Here is a 23618-nt window from a genome sequence, read left to right on the forward strand (position 1 = left end):
AAGTTATATCAATTCTCTACACCTCAGAGTGGTTTGCATCTATGCCCTTTTCTCCACTGTAATGCAGAACATATATTTTACCGTTTAGGTAGTAGGGCCCTTTAAGCCATGAAAACAGAAATTCCTGCTTAATCTTGCCCCAGACCTCTCTCCTCCTAAATCTAAACAATACTGAAATGTACTCTTGCACAGCTCAGCACAGCCGTACCTCCAACTAAATGGATAAGAAAGCTTGCAACATAATTGCTTTAGATAATTATGTTTATACCAGAGACCAGGACACCTGGTCTGGTTTGTGTGATCTCTGACCTGTAATGATGGGGTGCTCGGGTGCTTGTGCTTGTACTTGTGCCCCAATTTCTCCCCAGTCTGAGAAACACCGTCTCTGACAACCGCTCCCCAGCCCAAGGACACTGTGCCTAGCAGTTATTCACGCATGGGCCTCAGCATGACCCTTATGTCTCTCCCTGGTACAGCTACACAGAGCTGGGCTGCTCGGGCCCCAGTCCTCAGATCATGTCTCTGGAAGCCTCCCAAGTCCTCAGTAAGTTCCTGTTTTGTGAGAAAGCTTTCCCTTGTTGCACAGCATTCTCTTATCAAGACAGAGGGAGAGGGGTGTCCTTGGCTAGCCCAAGGACTCTTGCTCCTGCCAGACTCCAAAGATCCATACCTCTGTCATCCCCCTCCCTGTCCAGTATACTCCCTGTACTTTCCCATCCATAGCCCCCAAAGACACCTGCAGATTACCTCATCAGTGTTCCTGGCATTTCTTTCCCATGCTCTTTTCCATATAAATCCTAGATCGACCCCTGATGGGGGCTGCTTGATTTGGATGTGCATATGCCTTGCAGCCGTGTGCTAATAAATCCACATTTTATGTCTGGGTGTTGCTCGCTGATTTCTCGGTGCAACACCACTTACAAACCTACTACACTGCTTTGTCCTAATTTGTTTTCCTAATTCCAATTTCTCCCTCAATACATCCTCTATATAATTGTCAGTTGGATATTCCTAAAACTGAAGTCTGATCATTGTGATGTATAAAAAGTTCAAGAGACATAGTTTCTGGGTAATTAATAATTTTGTTAATCATGCTAGCTGTAATTAATAAAAGGGTCAGTGGCCCTCTCAAATGCCAAAGATCCCTGATGGAACCCACTCAACACTTATATGCCCTTGGAAAAGTGGGTATTCTTGAGCATGGCAATCAACCGTGGTAGGTTAACAATAATGAGAGAATGAATATTGTAATAAGAAGATTATTCCAGTGAGAGGCTAGGGGACACTCTGATCTCTCACTGTTGGACAAAGAGACTTTTCCCTTATCCAGACTACCCTCACCTCGGGTAATCTAGACAAAAGGGGGTCCTGTTCTGCTCCAGCCTAGCTGAGTGAAACACCATGGGCCAGAATTTGCCTTAGATTAATTTTTTTTGGTAAAATTCTGTAGTTGGGTGAGGTAGCAACTCCAAGATTCATCTCAACATCTACCCTGCCTTTCAGAAAACTAAGCTTGGACATATTCTCCAAATGAGGAAGGGAAAAAATCCTGGATCTCCCTAATATTTGTTATTTAATAATAATTATTTCATAACTCAAAAATTGGTCACTCCCATATTACCTCTAGCTTAAAATACAAACTCCATAAATACCTTAAAAGGCACTTGAAGCCTTTTGCAACCTGGTTTCCATTAACTTTTCTTACCTAGTTTCATATTATTCTACTCACTTTTTTTTCCCTAGTCAATCTGTTATGCTGGCTTTTCCTCTACAAATTACATCTTCCACCTACACGCTTTTGCACATATCTGTGATCAATTCCTCCTTACTTTTGCCTCAATTTCCCTAGCTTCATTCAAAGCACAGCTCAGATTCTGTCTCTTATTGGAGGCCTTTTTCTGAGCCTACTTCAATTATTAGTATTCTGACTGTCTAAAATCGCTCAGTATAATTTACCTATAACTAGAATTTACTTAGGATCACATATTTCAAGGTGGAAGGGATCTTTTCAGCCACTTAGTCTGATCTTCATTTTAGAGATAAGTAAACTGGGAGTTTAAGAGACTGAGAGATTAAGTGACTTGCCTCAGGTCACACAGAGTAGGGATTTAAACCTGTGGTCTCTAATTCAATATCCTGCATTTTTCCCCACTGCATGATATTTAATTTTAAAGGAAGAAATGATGGAATACATTGATAAGATTCTTGAACAAATGTGAATGAGTAAAGCATTTGTACCCTAGAATTTTTCAGTGAGGTTTTTTTGTTTGTTGTTAATCTGACTTCCATTAAATTACAGACACTCTTACCCCCTTGTATTATAACATCTCTCAGCCAAAACCCTTTAGTATAACACAGGTTACTCTCAAGGAGAAAAAAAAAATGAGTTAATTTATTCAGTGAAGTTGATAGTGTTTAAAGTAGATGTGCAGCAAATTACATTAAAGTTAGTTGGTGATCTGGTTTGTGTATTTGAAAGGGAACAGATTAATGATCTCAGTGTGGCACCATATCACACTCCAGTGATTAAGGCAATGAATCTTGGTATATAGAATAGCTTCCCTCATCCCACATTAGCAGAGGGGAAGATTGTGGAAAGGAGTAAACACAATATGGATTTGAGATGAAGATGTGATCTTGGATGAGGGATTGGTGCTAGGAGCAAAGTAGAGTTAATCTGGGACAATCAGGGCAGAGGCTGTTCAATGACAGTAGAGAGCAACTGAGATGCCCGGGGGGTGATTGATATTATCTTCCAAGGCAAAGACTGAAAAGCAACAAAGTGATTGGAGAAAGGACATGAACTTTAGTAGTTCTTGCCTCTACCCCTTCCCCCCCAAAACCCCCAAAACTATCATTTAAATAACCAACGAAGGTCTTCCTTTTTCTTCTCTTTCTCCTCATTTGTTCATTAATTTTAAATGGTGAAAGAAAAAAAAAGTATCCTATTTTCCTATCCTCCCTATTGATTATAGTAATTTCTAAACCTGATTGTCTTTTTTACAAATCAGTTTAAACCCATAGTAACAAGTGAGATAATATTTGTAAAGTGCATAGCATAATGCTTAGAAGATAGTAGGCACTTACTTGATAAATTCATTTTCCTGTTTTCTCTTCCTTCCTGTTGTTTAAAAGTATACCATTACATGAGATCAGAGTGCACAGAGGTGCCCCAAGGTTTCTGTGTTTCAATAACTATTTAGTCTCTTCTAGGTCCACCCTCTCTTTAAATAAATAGGATGAAATTAAAAAAAAAAAAGACCTGTCTCACTAACTCAGTGACCCTATCACTCTCCCTAGCTTACTCTTTTAGGGCAGATTTTTTACCCTTAAAAATAATCATTGACTCCATTGACAATCTAATAAAGCCAATGGTTGCCTCCTTGGAATATATTAAAAATCATATTGCTATAATAAAAGTAAGAGGTGATGAGGTCCTGAATTCAGGTTGTGCCCATGACTGCAGAGAAAGGAAGTATGTAGGACATGTTTTGTGGGTAGAAATGACAAGATATGAAAAAGGATTGCTTCTGTTGGACAAATGCAAATGAGGAATTGTGAAGATGCAAAAAATATGGACATTATTGACTCTGAAAGGATAATAGCATCTTTGAAAGTAATAAAGAAGCTCAAAAGAACAGAGTATATTATGGAGAAGATGATTTTAGTTTTAGACATGTGGAGTTTGAGGTGTCTATGGGACATCTAAAATGTCCAAGACATGTTAAGATGCATGAGGGAATCTCAGTATCCCTGGGAACAGAGATATGAGAATTACTTGTGGTGAGAAAATAATTGAACACAAGAGAGCTAATGAGATCACTGAATTAGGCTGTATAGAGCAAAAAAGGTAAGATGGTACAGAAATCACAGTTGGTATGTCATGGATCAACAACCAGCAAAGGAGAATGAGGAGTGTTTGGACAGAGAAGAAAAAAACCTGTAGACAGCTGGGTCACAGAAACCTAGAGAGACGTTTATTTCAAAAACCCACTCTGTATACAAAGAAAGTGTCATTTCTAAGATCAATTATGTATTTTCCTCTAACTACTGTCTCTTCAAATTGAATAGGTCATATAGCACTACTTAACTAATAACTCATATGTCCAACATTGCCTCCATCTTGACTATGTAAAATTATGCTCATTGTATTTGTTTTATATTAAAAAAAATTTCTCTCTGTCTCAATTCCTACCCCATTGGAAAATAAGACAAAACAATGTATGTAAAATATGCAGAAAAATATACAGTCAAACAAAAGAAATTCCTGCATTACCCATATTCCCAAACTTATGGTTTATTCTACATCTTAAGACCATCATCTTTCTGTAAAGAGACATGTATATGCTTCCTTATTTGTCCTGAATCATGATTGGTTATTGCACTGATTAGCCTTCTTCAGTATTTCTGCATTATTTGTATTTATAATCTTATTGTTATTTAAATTGTTATCCTGTTTCTTTTTCTCACATTTCTCTGCATCAGTCTGCATCACAAGTCTTTCCAGTTTTTAATCTAAAACCATCACTGGCATAATTTTTTGAGCATAATAGCATCTCATCACATTTATAGGCCATAATATCTTTAGCCATTCTCCAATTATTGGGCAGCCTCTTAGTATTTTCTATTTCTTTGACACTACAAAAAGAGGTACTATAAATATTTTTGTTCATATGGGCCCTTTTCCTCTTTCTTTGACTTTTTTTTTATTGGAAAGGGGACTTTCAAACATAGTTTCTGTCTAGTTCCCTAGAAAAAAAGTTTGACAAGAATGTGTAAAGGCCAAAAGACTTTAATTTTAAGTGGTTTAGCTGAATATGCATTAAAATGTATCTCACCTACCAAAACTACTGTTTTGAATAAACAATAAAATACTTTCAAAGAACTTAACTTAGCAATTCAAAATACATTTATAATATTTTCATTGGAAATGTGAGCATAAATCAACATCTGCTCTCTTGAGAAATACTGAAAATCTAAAAGATGTAATGGGCACATTTATTAAGAGCTGTCAACATATGTGAAATCAAATCTTAATTTCATTTGTATCTTGATAACAAGAGGACTCTTTCCTGCTAATTAAGGCTAATCAAAATTAGAAAACATACAGCTGAGGTATAATTATTCCATCTAAATAGTCGAGCAAAGAAACAATTAATCAGGTATTGCATGTTTCCCAGACTGAGAGTCTTAAGCAAAGGTCAGGATTCTGCCTAAAGAAGGGATAGCAACCAAACAAGATTGAAACCCAGTACTCAGAAGAGTAGGAAAAGAAAACAAAACAAAACAATTAAGCTAAAGCAAAATCCTAGATTGTTAGAAATGGGAGCTAAGTCATGTTCAGAAGTAACAGAAGTCTGATACAACATAGATCAGGAAAGAAGATTGAAATATGCTGAGACCAGAGAAACACATCTCCAACAGAGAGTGACATGCCTGGAATATCTGAGTTCTGATGATATTCCTTTGCCAGTTGATCTTATTTCCATGGTTAATGTCTGTTTGCCCATCCTGTTCACTTCAAATGTGTGTGTGTGCATATATGTGTGTGTGTGTGTGTGTGTGTGTGTGTGTGTGTGTGTGTGTGTTCTGGAGATCGAATCATGATATGTTTGTCTTCTCTTGGCTTAAATAATGCCATGTTTTCTAGGAATTGTTCCATAATTCAGCTAAAAAGATATCACAATCAGCTTGGGATACCCTTATTACATGCTTTCCAGGACTATAACTACCTATGATAGAAATATTTTCTAACTCTACTACAAAGCACTTAAAGGATTTATTTGATTAACTATTGTTATCACTGCATGTTATATTAGGGAACTGCTTCTTCATGCTGAGGAAATTGTACTTAAGGACTGCTACCCTGTTCTTTTAAACTAATTTCACAGTTGAAAGTGATCACCTTTTACTTGAACTTGGAGTTCTAAGCTTAAGCAATTAGGTTGACCACACTAAGTATCCCAGAGGGTAACCCAGCCCATGTTGGAGATTATATAGGTCATTTTATTTTCACCATGCTGATCACTGGTAGGATCATGGAACTGGCTAAAGTGGTGACTGAATTACTACTCTGGGTGACATAGGGAAGAAAGGAAAGGAGAGGAGAGGAGAGGAGAAGAGAGAGGGGGAGAGACAGAGAGAGAGAAGGGGAGAGACAGAAACAGAAAGACAGAGACAGAGACAGAAACAGAGAGATAGAGAAGAAGGAGGAGGAGGAGGAGGAGGAGGAGAAAAAAGGAAGGAAAGAAGAAAGGAAGAAAGGGAGCAAGAGAGGGAGAGAGGGAGGAAGAGGGGAGGAAGGAAAAGAGGGAGGGAGGGAGAGAAGAAAGAAAGAAGGAAGGATGATCATAGAGAAATTGATTTCAGTCTATTTGTATGTGTATGTTGATTTGGGCCAAGGGTATAGAAGGGAAAATGTGTCTAGTAATATAATAGCAAAAGAGGTATCTTCTTGGTTTCCTTCCAGGGGCTTAATTTTTAAGACCATTTCAAATACTAAGCTTGATTTTTATTATTATAAGTGTATTTGGACATTTGAATTAAATTCAGGTTGTATATACTTAGCTTGTGGTATTATTTATATTAGGACAAAAACATTTAAAATCAAATTTTCCTTCTTATGTATTCTAATCTTCACTTGTTTATCTCCAAATGAGATGTTTATTACCATAAAATTTAATTGCAGTGCTAGATAGGCTACAAATGTTTCATTTAACCAGAATTCATTTGAAGATAGAATATGTACTTGGCTTCACGAGTTGCGTTATTTGTATTAGCTAGGATTCAATGATTATTTTTTAAACCTAAAATAAAATGTACATTTTTAAAGTGTAAGAATTGACTTACATTTCCTTTTTTTTTTTTTTAAACCTATGAATCATGATCTATGGAGCTGAAAGGAATAAAGAATATCACACTAAAAATTTTACTTTGATCAATATTCAGATGGAATTATTGTGAAATAGACATGTTCTTAAAAGTTGCATATAAATCCATTTTAGATTCATATAATATATTTTTATCTCATCACAATTGGCCTTCCTCCATAAGTACATATTATAACATTTGCATGCCTTTTCAACCTATGGAATTTCCCTTTATGTTTTTAATAGATGAGCTATATAATACATTTGAGGGTTTCTCTTCCAGTTCATTCAATATGTAGGGCAAAGATGATTAACCATTTTTGGTACTCTTGGGCCCCTTTGGTACTCTGATGATGCCTATGGATATCTTCTTATAATAATGACAGTAAACAAATAAAATACATAGGATTATAAGTAAATGTGGGAACATAATTATCAGCCATATAAGCATATTATGTGTATATACCTCAGGGCAGCAAGGTGGCACAGTGGATAGAGTTAGGGGCCTGGGTCGAGAAGATTAATCTTTCTGAATTCAAATCCAGCCTCAGACACTTACTAGCTTTGTGACCCTGAAGTAACTTAACCCTATTAGCCTTAGTTTCCTCATCGGTTAAAAAAAAAAAAAAGAAACTGGAGAAGTAATTGGCAAAGTACTCCAGCATCTCTGCCAAGAAAACCTCAAATGAAGTAACAAAAAGTTGAACACAACTGAACAATAAAATATCTATCTACCCACATATATGTGTGTATATGCATATACTATGTTCATACAGATGTTATAGATGATATAAGCATGGGTGTATGTATGCATACACATATATGTATATATATATATACATACATACACATATATGTGTATGTATACATATAGATATATAGATATAAATACACATATGCAATATGTAGCTATCGAAATAGATATGTAAGATGTAGATATTAAAATAGGTGATGTAGAGTAGTTACATAGGACTATACAGTCCTATACTCAAACTATCTACCTATCATAGCTTATATGTTTAGACCCACTACTTTTCTACTCATATGTTCTTGAATGTCTTTTATGCCATGAAAGTGATTTGTAAATAAAATCCTTTCTCTGTAACATTCGTAGTAGCCTTCATGGATAATAGTTCTGGGGACTTTGGAGGCCATGAAATCCAACCTCTTTATTTTAAAGTTGAGAAAACTGAAATCCAGGGAAGTTGACTTGCTGTAGGTCACACAGGTAGTGCCAGACTTGTGATCTGAAGTCACGTTTGTCTTCATGGTCGATGCTTTTTATGCTGTACAACCATACCTCCAGGAGCTTTTATGAAAGCATCTTCACAAACTTTTATAAGATTGCAGGAACTTGATAGATCATTTATTTAATTTCCTTTCTTGTATAGGTAAGGAAACTGAGACCTATCAATCTTAATTAAACTGCTCAATGTGCCTTGACTAGCAGCAGTGTCCAAACTAGAAACTCAAAGTGTTTACTCTTCGTGTTGTACTATTTACCCTATATTGTGCTGTCTCCTTCTGTGAATCCTGCTGTGAAATGATGAATCTATTTGCCAAGCATGTAATCACACCCCAATTTGTTTTTGGTGTAAAATCAGATGTTTAAAAATCAATTTGTTGAACATCAATTATACTGAGATAAGATCATCTTCTTTGAGTTTCTAGAGACTTTGGGCAAATATATTTCACTTCTGAAACTTGTCCCATTTGGAAACTAGAGATGTTCATGTAAAATAAATGTGATATTTGGAACTATTTAAATGGCATTTGTTACCTTGATAAGCAATTCGCTAATGAAATAAATGTTCTTGTGACACGTACAACCCTGCTTTCTGACACATCGTGACTCTCATGCAGTTCAGATAATCTTCTATAATTTTGGTTGTGTCTTACCATGGGCAAGCAAATGTCAAGGCAGGGAATAAACTTAATAAAACAATTTGTGGATAAAATAGTTATAATGCCAAGACTGAATTCTCTGTTTTCCAGCCCACTTCCAATTTGTAATTTTGAGGGCTTGAGAAGAAAGAGTCAGATTTCCACTCTGTCTTACCTCTACTCTAGACAATACAAATGATGGGAAGAAAAATCTGTGATTAGACATTTGAAAACACTTCTGTTTGATTAATCTTCCTGGTCTTGGAGTACTAATGTCAGCTTCTAAGATAGGAAGGTCTTAGGTAATAGAGGTACCATTTATTCCATTATTATTAGAAAGCTGCCTCTATGGAGTCACTAGTTTTATTTTTCTTTCAGAATATATGTATATATATATATATATATATATATATATATATATATAGTATGCATATATATACACACACATATATTTCAATTATGTACAACATAATATGTGTTGTGAGTGTACATGCACTGAATGAATAGACAATTTTGTATTCTACCCATTTCTAAATCCTGAAGTACTTTTTCTATAGATGCTAATACTGTAGTATGACTTAGTTATTCATAACTATACAAGCTACCCTGTTTACTTAAAATATATGTGCATGTATTTATCCAGTGATCTAAAGAGCTCTCCAAAAATTAAAGTGTTAAGTAAATATTACTTATTTTAATTATCATTATGAGTGTCAATTCCATTCAGAAAGAACTAAGGTTTGCAAACCTATATCTTATAGGAAAATCTCCTCTAGCTCATCAGCTTGTCTTCCTTTCCTGTCTTCATTAGTTATTCTTACTTACTACATTCTGAGTTCTGTTGTTTTTATGCAGCCAAAGGACTGAAAATATCATCAGCACTATCTCATATTCACATTCTGGGAAAAATACTTGATTTCCCCAACTGATTAATGATTTTATAGGAGCTTCATTTAGCTCCATCAATGAGGTAATAAGTATGAAACCAAATGTCAGAGAAAGGAAAATGGTCAGAACAAGTTAGCTATCCTAGTAATATGAACAATCCTTTTTCAGTGTAAATATTGAGATAATTTTCATTGAATCATAGATGAAAGGAAACCCAGAAGTTAGCCATCCAGTCCACTTTCTCCCTGAACAATAATTCTCTCTACAACATCACTAAAAAAAAAAAATGCAAACTTCTAATGTTGGCTTAAAGGCCTCTAGTAAAAGAAACCCATTCCCTATCATTGGATTCCGGTGAATCTTTGGATAGCTTTAATTGTTAGAAAGCTGTTCCTCACATTAAAGCTAAATCTGCTTTGCTACAACTTTCCTCTTTCTATTTGTGCTTATGCCATCTGGTGCCAAACAGAAAGTCTTTAAAAAATTATTTTGTTTTCAGGTCCAAATTCTCTCCCTTTTCCCATCCCTCACTCACCCATTGGGAAGACAATGAAATACACATATAAAGTCATAAATACACATTTCTACATTAGCTATTTTTCTGGGGGTATTAAGAAAAATAGATGAGAGAAAAATGATTTAATTTACACTGTGAGTGCAAATCTGTTCTCTATATAGAGGTAGATAGCCTTTTGTATCATGAATCCTTTAGAATTGTGGTGAATCATTGTGTTGATAAAAGTTACTAAATCTTTCAGCCAATTATTTTTACAATATTGCTATTACTGTGTACATTGTTCTCTTGTTTCTCTTCTCTTCATTTTGCATCAATTCACATGTTTTTTCCTTTCTTTCTGAAATTATCCCCTTCATCATTTCTTATAGCACAATAGTATTTCATTGCATTCATATACAACATCTTCCCTAATTGATGGATGTCTCCTCAGCTTCCAATTCTTTGCCACCACAAAGACCTGCTACAAGTAATTCTGTACATATGGAACTTTTTCCTTTTTCTCAATCTCTTTGGGGTATAGACCCAGTAGCAGTATTTCTAGGCCAAAGGGTATGCATATTTTTATAGCTCTATAGCCATACTTCCAAATTGTTCACCAGAATGGCAGAACTAGTTCACAGTTCTACCAATTGTACATAAGTGTACCCATTTACCCATATTTCTTCCAGCATTTGTAATTCTGCATTTCTGTCATTTTTGCCAACATGATTAGTGAAAAGAGGTACCTCAATTGTTTAAATTTGAATTTCTCTAATTATCAGTAATTAGAGGATTTTTCATATGAATATTGATAGCTTTGATTCCTTCTTTTGAAAACTACCTGTTCATATCTTTTAGCCATTTATAAATTGGGAAACATTTCTTATTTTTTTATAAATTTTCCTCAATTACCTATGTATTTGGAAGAGGCCCTTATCAGAAAAACTTTTTTGTAGGTCCCTCTACAACTCATTTCTTGCTTTTAACTTTGGCTGCTTCAGTTTTGTTATAAAAAAAATGTAATCAAAATTATCAATTTAAATTTTTCTTCTCTACAGATTTGATAGGTAATTTCTTCCATGCTGCCCTAATTAGCTCATGACATTGTATCACACATGTCTAAATCACATACCCATTTTGAGCTTATCTTTGTATACATTGTGAAATAGTGGCCTATTCCTAGTTTCTGCCAGAATACATAGTTTTCCCAGATTTTTTTTTTGGTCACTTAGTAAGTTTTTGCCCTAGTGGCTTGGATTTGGGGGGTTATAAAACGTTAGTTTACTGTGCTCATTTGCTTCTGTTTATTGTATACAAATCTAATGTATTCCTTTGATCTAACCTTCTCTTTGTTAATTCACTATGATATTGTTTTGATGTTTACTGCTTTGTTGAATAGTTGAGATGTGGTATTGCTAGGTGACCTTCATTCACATTTATATTTTCATTGATTCCCATAATATACTTGATCTTTTGTTCATCTAGATGAATGTGATTTTTTTCTCACTCTATAAAGTAATTCTTTGGTAGTTTGGTTGGCATAACACTGAATATAAACAGTAATTTGTATATTGTCATTTATGTTATATTAGCTCGGCCTACCCATAAGCAATTGATATTTCTTCAATTGTTTAGACCGGCTTTTTTTGTGAATAGTGTTTTATAATTATGTTCATATAGTTCCTATATATTTCTTGGCAGCTAGACTCCCAAGTATTTTATACTATCTGCCATTATTATTATTGTTATTATTATTTTGCTTTTTGATGAGGCAGGTGTTAAGTGACTTGCCGAAAGTCACACAGCTAGTAAGTGTGAAGTGTCTGAGGCTGGATTTGAACTCAGGTCCTCCTGTTCCAAGGCCAGATCTTTATCTGCTGTGCCACCTAGCTGCCCCAGCTGTGCCACCTAGCTGCTCCCATTATTTTTAAATGGAATTTTTTCTCTATCATTTCTTGCTGGGTTTTATAGGTAATATATATATATAGAAAAGCTGATGATTATTGTGGATTTATTTTATATCCTACAACTTTGCTAAGTTTGGTAATTGTTTTGGTGAGTTTTTTATTTGACTCTCCAGGTTCTCTTAAGTATGCCATCATATCATCTGCAAAATATGATACTTCTGTTTTCTCTTTGCCTATCCTTATTCTTTATTTTTTTCCCTTATTTTATTGCTATACTTAGTTTTTCTAGTACAATGTTGAATAATAATTGTGGTAAAGGACATTTTTGCCTCACTCTTATTGGTCAGGCTTCTAGTTCATTCTATTAAAGATAATGCTTCATCTTATTTTTAAATAGCACTTATCATTTAAAGAAAAGCTTCATTTATTCTTAGGTTTTCTGGTGTTTTAATTCTAGAGGTTGTTTTATTTTGTTAGAGGCTTTTTTTGCATCCATTGATATAATCCTATGATTCTTTTTAAATTTCTATGATCAATTATGTTTATTGTTTTCCTAATATTGAAACAGCCTTACATTCCTGACATCAATGCAGCCTGGTCATAGCATATAATCTTGTGATATATTGCTATAATCCTTCTGCTCTCATTTTATCCATATTCATTAGGTAAATTGGCCTATAGGTTTTTTTTTTTCTCTATTTTTTTGCTTTCCCTGGTGTAGGCATCAAAACTGTATTTGGGTTATAGAAGGAATTTGGTAAAATTCCTTCTTTAGCTTAAAAAAATGATTTACATAGTATTGCAAAAAATATTCTTCAAATGTTTGGTAGAGTATGCTTGTAAATCCATCTAGTTCTAGTTTGTTTTGTTTTTTAGGGAGCACATTTACGGCTTCTTTAATTTCTTCTAAGATTGGGTTATTTAATATTTTATTTCTTCTTTTGTTAATCTGGGCAATCTGTATGTTTGTTTGTGAATATATTAGAGACATATGGATACACATTTATTACATATATATGCACATATTATATACATATGCTATATGCTAACATTTATTTTGTTAATTTTATTGTCATATAGTTAGACAAAATAGCTCCTAACATTTGCTTTAATTTCATATTTCTTTGTTGTGTATTCACCTCTTTCCCTTTTTGATAAGAGTAATTTGGTTTTCTTCTTTTTTTAAAAAATCAACTTAATCAGTAGTTTTTCTATTTTTTTCATAAAGTTAGATCCTAAATAAATTTATTAGTTCATTTTTTAACTTTAAATTTTCTTAATCTGTCCTTTGACTTTCAGGATTTCCATTTTGGTGTACAATTGGAGATTTCATATTTTTTAGTTGCACACCCTATTTGTTGATCAGATCTGTTTTTATTAATGTAAGCCTTTAAACATATACATTTTCCTTTAAGTACTGCTTCACTGATTCCCACAAATTTTAATTACTGTATCGTTGTTATCACTGTCTTAAATTATTGATTGTTTCTGTGATTTTTTTTATGACTCATTTTAGGATAAAAGTTAGATTATTTAGTTTATAATTACTTTTTAACATATGCTCCAAAGGCTCTGTATTGAATCTAATGCTTATTGCATTATGGTCTGAAAAAGGTGTTTTTAATATTTCTGCTTTTCTCCATTTATTGTGATGTTTTTATGCTGTAAAACATTGTTAAATTTGTCCTCATGCCCTGAAGAACCAAGATTAGGTATATGCTTTTCTATATCCATTTACCATTCTCCAGAGGTCTAACATACCTACCTTTTCTAAAATTCTATTAATCTACTTAACTTATTTATTATTAAGTTTATGCTTAGATTTGACTTGTTCTATAAGGTGTCCTCCACTGGCAGTTTTACTGTCTATTTCCTCCAGTAACTTCATTTAACATTTCATTCAAGAATGTGGATGCTATGTCATTTGGTAAATATATGTTCAGTATTGGTATTAATTAATTGTCCATGGAAGCTTTTAGCAAAATGTATTTTCCCTGATTATCTCTTTAAATTAGATGTTTTTGCTTTGTCTGAGATTTATAATATGCTATCCCTAACTTTTTTACTTCATTTCTAACCCCTTATTTTAAATCTGTGTGTATATTTTTGTTTCAAGTGTGTCTCTTGTAAACAATACATTGTTGAATTCTTGTATTTAATCTGTCATCCTCTTCCATTTTGTGGCTGAGCTCATCACATTCACAATTATGATTGTTATGTATTTCTCTCCTTATTCTATTTCTATAGTATTTATTCTTCTCTTTTTTTTTTACCCTGTCCCCTCTTCTGTTTTACTTCTGAACACTGCCTCTCAATCTACCTTCCCTCTCTCCTCTTTTCTCTGAGCCCTTTCCTGTTGAGTAAGATGAATTTTTGTACCCAACTGTGTGTTTATTTTTTTTTTCCTTCTTGAGTGAGGACAAGTGAGAGTAAGGTTCAAGTGTTGTCCACACTCTCATTTTCCCTTCCATTGTATAAACTCTTCCTTGCCCATCTCTTTTATGTGAAATAATTTCCCTATTTTTTCCGTTCCCTTTACCTTTCTCCACATTTATCATCTTTTCATCATAATATAAAAGACTCACAAACTTCCTCTCTCTAACTAGTATCTTTCTAATGGCCTTAATGATGATAAGCTTCTTAGGAAGTTATGCATATAGGAAAATAAACAGTTTAACTTTGTTTTGTCACTTAAGGTTTCTCACTCATGTTTACCTTTTTATGCTTCTCTTGATTCTTACATTTGAATGTCAAATATTCTACTGAGCCCTTACATTTTTATTAAGAATTCTTGTTCATTAGATTCCTATTTCATTAAATTTCAATTCCTCCCCTGAAGGATTATACTCAATTTTTCTTGGTAGGTTAATCTTGGTTTTACTCCTGGCTCCTTTGCCTTTTGGAATGACTAACCTGGGCTTTATGTCCTTCTGCTATTTTTACAACTTAATTCATGAGCCCATAAGTTTTCAGTGCTTCCAAAGTGGTACGAATTAGGGAAAAGTTTGTTCACTGCCCTCCTAATATGCTCTCTGGGCCTTGCACAGGTATAACCTTTGTTCCCTTGAAACTGCTATTTCTCCTCTCCACTATGGAACTATAACCCAGAACTGGGTAATAGGCAAAATATCTACCAAATAGAACCTTATGCTCTACCCAGTAGTAGTACAGGGGTCCTCTGGGAGCTCTTCCCAAAATTTCAGTCTCCTTATGATCCCTGGGCTCTTGGCTGCTTTCTACTGCTACTGCTGCCATAGCCCAGTGATCCCACCACCATGGTGTTGCTTCCACCTTGCTGCACTGCGGAGCAGCCTCTACGCTAATATCTACAGATCACTGTTTGTGTCTTTCTCAGCTGACCTAAGTTAGAAAAAAAAAATTACTCACTGTGACCTTTTCTTCGCTTTCTTGCTCCGAATTCTATTTGATGCATTATTTGTGGTCATTTTAGATGTTTTAGGGGAAGTTTTGCACCTGTGACCTCTCAATTTACCATGTTGACCCTAACCTAGAACAAGTCTTAAAATAATTTTTTTCTTTTTTTCATATTTTAAAAATTTATTTATTTTGATTTATCAACAATCACTTCCATATGCTTTTGAGTTGAAACTTTTTCTCCCCCTTTCTCCCCCCCACGCTCCCCAAGACTGTGCACAATCTGATACAGGCTTTATATTTACATTCCTATTAAACATATTTTCACATTAGTGAAGTTGTAAGTAAAAATTAAAATGAATAAGAGGAACCATCAGAAAGATGAAACAAAACTCAACAGAAGGTAAAAATAAATGATAGTGATTCGACTTCCATAGTTCTTTCCTTGGATGTGGACAGCATTTTCCATCCCAAGGGCTCTGGAGATGTCTTAGATCCTTGTAATGCTGAGAAGGGTTCAGTTTAACAATTAGTCATGCATAACATGGCTGTTATTGTGTACAAAGTCCTCTTGGTTCTGCTCACTTCACTCAGCATCAGACCATATAAATCTTTCCAGGTTTTTCTGAAGTCAGCCTGTTCATCATTTCTTATAGCACAATAGTATTCCATTACATTCATATACCACAACTTGCTTAGCCATTCCCCAGTTGATGGGCATCCTCTCAATTTCCAATTCTTTGCCACCACAAAAAGAGCTGCTATGTATATTTTTGTACATGTGGGTCCTTTTCCCATTTGTTTGATCTCTTTGGGATATAGCCCTAGAAGTGCTATTGCTGGATCAAAGGGTATGCACATTTTTGTAGCCCTTTGGGCATAGTTCCAAATTGTTCTCCAAAATGGTTGGATCATTTCACAACTCCACCAACAATGTATTAGTGTTCCAATTTTCCCACATCTTCTCCAACATTTATCATTTTCCTGTTTTGTCATGTTGGCCAATCTGATAGGTGTGGTGTGGTACCTCAGAGTTGTTTTGATTTGCATTTCTCTAATCAATAACGATTTAGAGCATTTTTTCATATGACTATAGATGGCTTTAATTTCTTCATCTGAGAACTGTCTGTTCATATCCTTTGACCATTTATCAATTGGGGAATGGCTTGTGTTCTTATAAATTTGTCTTAATTCTCTATATATTTTAGAAATGAGGCCTTTATCAGAGAGACTGGTTGTAAAAATTCTTTCCCAATTTTCTACCTTCCTTCTAATCTTAGTTGCATTGGCTTTGTTTGTGCAAAAACTTTTCAATTTAATGTAATCAAAATTATCCATTTTGCTTTTCATAATGTTCTCTATCTCCTGTTTGGTCATGAATTCTTCTGTTCTCCATAGATCTGATAGGTAAACTACTCCCAGTTTACTTATGGTATCAGCCTTTATATCTAAGTCATGAACCCATTTTGACTTCATTTTGGTATATGGTGTGAGATTTGGGTCTATGCCTAGTTTCTGCCATACTCTTTTCCAGTTTTCCCAGCAGTTTTTTTCAAAGAGTGGGTTCTTATCCAGAAGCTGGGGTCTTTGGGTTTATCAAATAATAGATTACTATAGTTGACTACTGTGTCTTGCATATTTAACCTATTCCACTGATCCACCTCCCTATTTCTTAGCCAGTACCAAGCAGTTTTGATGATTGCTGCTTTATAATACAATTTAAGATCTGGAATTGCTAGGCCACCTTCCCCTGCATTTCTTTTCATTAGTTCCTTTGATATTCTGGACCTTTTGTTTTTCCAAATGAATCTTATTTTTTCTAACTCTAGAAAATAATTTCTTGGTAGTTTGATTGGTATGACACTGAATAAGCAAATTAGCTTAGGTAGGATTGTCATTTTTATTATATTAGCTCAGCCTACTCATGAGCAACTGATATTTCCAATTATTTAGATCTGATTTTATTTGTGTGAAAAATGTTTTGTAATTGTGTTCATAGAGTTCCTGGGTTTGTTTTGGGAGGTAGACTCCTAAATATTTTTTGATGTCTACACTAAGTTTAAATGGGATTTCTCTTTTTATCTCTTGCTGTTGGGCTTTGTTGGCAATATATGGAAATGCTGATGATTTATGTGGGTTTATTTTATAGCCTGCAACTTTGCTAAAGTTTTTTATTATTTCAAGTAGTTTTTTACTTGAGTCTCTAGGATTCTCTAAGTATATCATCATGTCATCACCAGAGTGATAGCTTTGTTTCTTCTTTGCCTATTCTAATGCCTTCAATTTCTTTTTTTTCCTCTTATTGCTAAAGCTAACGTTTCCAGTACAATATTGAATAACAGTGGCAATAATGGACATCCTGATTTCACCCCCGATCTTCTTGGAAATGCTTCCAGCCTGCCCCCATTACATTTAATGCTTGCTGAAGGTTTTAGATAAATGCTATTTATTATTTTAAGGAAGACTTGATTTATACCTATGCTTTCTAGTGTTTTTAATAGTAATGGGTGTTGTATTTTATCAAAAGCTTTTTCCGCATCTATTGAGATGATCATGTGGTTTCTGTTGGTTTTGGTGTTCATATGCTTAATTATGCCCGATAGTTTTCCTAATATTGAACCAATCCTGCATTCCTGGTATGAATCCTACGTGGTCATAGTGTATTATTCTTGTGATAAATTGCTGCAATCTATTTGCTAGCATTTTGTTTAAAAAATTTAAGTCTTAAAATACTTGACAAGAGCTATCATCCTCTTTCCTTCTCATGCTCTATCATTTAACTTTAATCTTTATCCTAATTATGTGGTGGCCCATTATTTATCGATTCTCCTGCTTTACTAATAGTCAATTGCAATGATACAGATTAAGGTAGAATTAAAAAAAACACAACTCAGCATTGTAAAATTTCATCAATACTAGGGAAAGCTTAAAAAATAGTTGTAAGATGTCTGTCCACGATTTTTTCCCCCAAGTAGTATTGCAATTAACATATGGTTACCTTCTTGAGCAAAGAAACAGCTAGGAGTTGAGTTGGTCTTATATACAAAGAGAGTGGCTTCCTATATCCTGTGTTGTGAAGATAACTAGTTAGGGCTCTCTGATCCCAAATATCTCCCCCACCAAGTGTCATGATACCCTCAATTCCACTGCTAGATGTCACTGAAATGTGTATGTGTATATATAGGTTCATATGTGTGTGTGTTTGTGTATGTTTAGGTCTTTAGATATTCCCTAATTAAAATAACCTGGGAAAAGTATTAATATGATCACTGTTATCAGTCCTTAGTACCATGCCAGATTTTAGTTGGCAAGGAACTTAGGCCAAGACCTCTTTGGAATGGAACTCAGATGATATAATTAGATTGGGGTAAGGGAATGTAGAGTCTGGAGGTGGTAACCAAAAGTTGAGTTTGGCTCAAAAGATATAATATTTTTTCACTTTAGGGTTAATCAGGATGAGGAGGATTCTTGGTTTCCCTTCTAAAACTTATGAGTATCAAAATGTTTTGAAGCAATAAGTACACGGGACGCTTTGATAGATTTTAAGAAAAAGAAATTAAAAATAACAATTATAACCCTATACACAAGTCCTATGAGTATAAGGATTCTAGATAACCATCCTGTCTACAGAGTAAATCTTCATTTAGAAATGTTGTCGAAGCCTCTGGCAATTTCTTTACCAAAGTGATTAGATGTTATTACGTAAAAGTGAATAATTTCACCATTTATCCATTTAAATCAAAGCCATTTTTGCATCATTATTTAGAATCATACTTCTATATAGTAGCTTTAATCTACAAGCATCTTATCCACTTTACAGAATCTGAGCACAAATAACCAGCTTTAGACAAGAATCAATTCAACCTCCTTTGAAATGAAGATGGCTCTGGTACAGAAAATGTAACAGCAACTCTCAGCAATCTAAAGCAGGGTGAATATAAAAGTACCACCAACACCACAACCCACAAATAACAACAACAATAATAACAACAGCATTTCATTAATATATTGCTCCCTTGTCTCCTCATGGCATTGAGGTAACATTGGATTCTCAAATATTATGTCAATTTACCACTAAATTTTGTTATATCCCAATAAGCTGGGGAAAACAATCATCATAGGTCCATCAACATGTTATGTACCTGTCATTCAAGGCTGCACATGACTAAATTCAATGAAGCCCATGACCAGAGGAATAACCATTAGGAGAGGACATTTTCCCCATAAGAACTCATTAAGAACCATCTATAAAATCATAGATAAACATGATCCTTGAAATAGGCATTGGTAAAAGAGGGAAACACTTGTAAAACATACTCCATGGATCACTGATTGCCTCATTGTGAATATTCCTCCAAACAATGCAAACCTCAGCCCATCCATTTCTGTCTGTCATGTGTAGCTTGTGTGGCTTCCCCCAGCTTCCTTTTGTCTCCTTCTAGCTCTTGTTACATCATTGAGTGAAAAAGTATTTATTAAATTTTTACTATGTCCTAGGAGCTTTGTTAAGTGCTGGTAATACAAAGAAGAAACAAAAAGTCCCTGCCCTCAAGGAACTTGTGACTCCTATAGGGAAGGCTACATGCAGAGAAGCAGATATTTTTTGTTTTTATTTTTGTTCAGTTGTTTTTCAGTTGTGTCTGACTCTTCATGACTCCATTTCGTATTCTTTGTTTCTTTTCTTTTCTTTTCTTTTTTAGGCAATTGGGGTTAAATGACTTGCCCAGAGTCACATAGCTATTAAGTGTCAAATGTTTGGTCTGAGGCCAGATTTGAACTCAGGTCCTTCTGACTTCAGGGCCAGTACTGTATCCACTGTGCCATCTAGCTGCCACCTCCCATTTTGTATTCTTGACAAAGATACTTGAGCATTTTAAATTTCCTTCACTAGCTCATTTTACAGATGAGGAGACTGAGGCAAAAATGATTAAATGACCTGACTAGGGTCCCACAGCTAGTAAGTGTCTGAGGCCAGAGTTGAGCTCAAGAAGATGAGTCTTCCTGACTCCAGGGCCTGGCACTCTATCTACTATGCCACCTACCTTCCTAAATATATGCTAAATATATATAAATATACATATATATAATATACATATATGTATATATAATATATATATATATATAACATATATAATCAATCAATGAAAATTATTAAGTATCTACCATGTGTCAGGCACTGTGCTAAGAGAGTTCCTGTTCTCAAGGAGCTTACATTTAATGGGGGAGATAGTATATCAATAAATATGCAAATAAAGCAATGGGCAGGATAAATAGGAGATAATGAACCAAAGTAAGGCACTGAAAGTAAGAGGGATTGGAGAAGGCTTTCTGTAGAAGGTGGGATTTTAGATATGACTTAAAGGAAGCTAACAGGGTCAATAGTCAGAGGAGATGGGGAAGAACATTTCAGGTTTGGAAAACAACTAGACAAAATCTCTGGAGCTCAGAGATGGAGTGTCTGTGGGACATCCAGGAGAACAATGCCACTGCATCAAAGAGTCCATGTTTGGGAATAAGGTCTAAGTAACCTGGAAAGGTGGAAAGGGCTGAGTTATGAAAGGCTTTGAATACCAAGCAGAACATTTTGTATTTGATATTAGAGACTAATGCTTCATTTTCCTAGTCATATCTTTCTTTCTCTGATGACATTTTCCATATCACTTCACATAAATCTTCATTTGTTATTCATTGCAGCCTGCTCTCATCTTCCATATAGCTCTCTGTTGTTATTTGAGTGATCCTCAACTTCAATTCTTTAGAGATTGTCATAGTCAATGGCTCATAGCTTTAAATCATAATTTTCATGCCTATCTCATAAGGTGCTCCTAACTACAATAGAAATATTAGTAAAAAAAAATTAATGCCTGGGGTAGGAAATATATGATATAGGAATGTAATGCAATAATACTGCACATGAGAAATGATGAGTATTGATTAATGTGATGAATTTAGAATATCATTGGAATAGGATCATAGATTGTTAGCTAAAGAGACCTCAGAAGTGATCTAGTTCATCCTACCCCTACACTTTACAGTTAAAGAAAACTGATATCCATGGAGGTTAAGTGATTTGCCCAATGTCACCCAAGCAGTAATAATTAGAACTAGTATCTTCATTCCCAATCCTTTGATTAAAGAGTCAATTGTTTTCCCATGACAGCAGGCTTCCTCCATAAACTGGTGCATAACAAAATGACAACAATCCCCCATAACATATATAATAATAGCACTAATATGATGAAAAATAATTAAAATTAGTTGAAGTGTGAGTAAATGAAAAAAAAATGAAAATCTTTAAGAACAGATAATAAAACATTTATCTTTCTTCATTGCATAGGTGAAGGGACAACTAAGACCAAAACTGCTAAAAAAAATTTGTTTTTTGCTTAATTTTGAGTCTTTTGAATGCAGAAGAGGGGTCATTCAAGAGTTGGGGGGGTGAGTTGTCCTAACCCAGAAATTACTATGATATAGAGATAAAAGCATCATATTATTTTTAAAAGTTAAAATAAAATATTAATGTATAAAATGTTTTATAATCTCTGTGTGTATTTAATATTTGTGTTTCCATAAATTTGTGTATTTTTCTTACTCTCTGCAACCCAGTATAAAACAAAGGAAGTAGAATACGTAGGTAACTAAGTAGTATAGTATATGCACAATGTTTATGAAGTCAGGAAGACTTGATTTAGAATCAATCTCAGATGTATCTTAGTTTTGTTCCACTAGGCAAGTTCTATAATCTGTCTTAGTTTCCTTATATGTAATATTTGAGTGTTGGACTCAACATAATTGAATATTCCTTCCAGTTGTAAAATAATGATATTATGATTATATCACCAATATTTCCATGTATCATGATTTTAAAGCCTAATTATTTCAATTTCTCCTCAAAGCCATCATTTCAGGCAGTTTGCAGCAGTAGGAGGAGAGGGGAGATGTATTACACAAAATCAGAGACAAGAAAACCTGGCTCAGAGACTTGCCCAAAGTGGCTTAGTTAGGACTCAGTGGAACCATAAATCAAACTGAAGTTTTTAGATCCTATTTTCTAGTGTTCTAAATGCTATTCTGAGAGCCTTTAAATGACAAAATGCAGTTAATCTCTAATATGCCAAGATTTTAAAAAAATGATTTCAGGCAAAGATTTGCTTAAAAACAAGGAAAAACTGTATGATCTCTCAAGGTACCTTTTCTGTCTCTAAATTTGCTCCTTTCTTCCCCTTTCCTTACCTCCAGCTGTCCCTCTTCCTGCTGCTGCTTCTGTTCCTCCTTTAAAAGCTTAAGGTTTAAAAGCTCAAAATGGAACACTTAACAGTAGAAGAAGCTTTAGAAATCTCTCTATTCCTGCACTACTCAATTATTAGCCACCTAGAAATATAATTATCCCTTCCACATTGCAACTTCCCCCATTGTGGTTTTGATATTTATGAGTCAGCATAAGAAATTAAATGGCAAGTTTTTGGGAGTTTTGTGTAAGCCACAGATGACATGCAAAAGGCATCAGATAACACAGAAAAAGTTTAGAAACTCAAAAATTCATAAAATATATGCATAGTATTGTATAATATCAGCATGTTTTATCTGCTAGTACCATAATAACTCAGATTTCTTCTCTGGCACAAAGAGGGACAAAACTTTTTATGTGGATTTTCCAGATTGGGGGGGGGGACCGTACCCCTAACTCCCGTGATGTAGAAGGGATAATTGTAACCTGTCTTGAATATCCACCACCTATTCTCTCACCCTCATCTTCTCCACTCTACCCCACGCATGTCCTAGTCAATCTCTGCCAATCCCCTCTACTGTGCTCTCTGAGATTAGTTTCTGTTACATGGGGGATAACAAACAAACAAGAAAAACTTTACTTGTCTTACTTCTTCCATTTATGTCTCTCAATGAGACCTGACTTTCCCTATGTCCCCAGTCACCACCTCCATCACTGGCTGCATGTTAATTCATATCCCCTCTTCCCATGACACATTAGTCCTAGAGAGATGTGGAGTGTTCCTTCTCTGTTGCCCATTCTGGAATCTTCATTTGCTACCAAGTCTCAGCAACCTTTATTTCCTTGAAGTCAATTCAAGTAAAATTTTTCACTCTGTGCAAAACATGGTGTCCATTATGTTCCAGCCCCTTCAGCATCTGGCCCGCTTTGCCTTTGTCTTCCCATTTTCTACTCTTGCCTTAGGACAAACC

This window comes from Phascolarctos cinereus, unplaced genomic scaffold (assembly GCF_003287225.1).
Source record: "Phascolarctos cinereus isolate Bilbo 61053 unplaced genomic scaffold, phaCin_HiC Scaffold_2;HRSCAF=192, whole genome shotgun sequence".
In the NCBI taxonomy this organism is placed as follows: Eukaryota; Metazoa; Chordata; class Mammalia; order Diprotodontia; family Phascolarctidae; genus Phascolarctos; species Phascolarctos cinereus.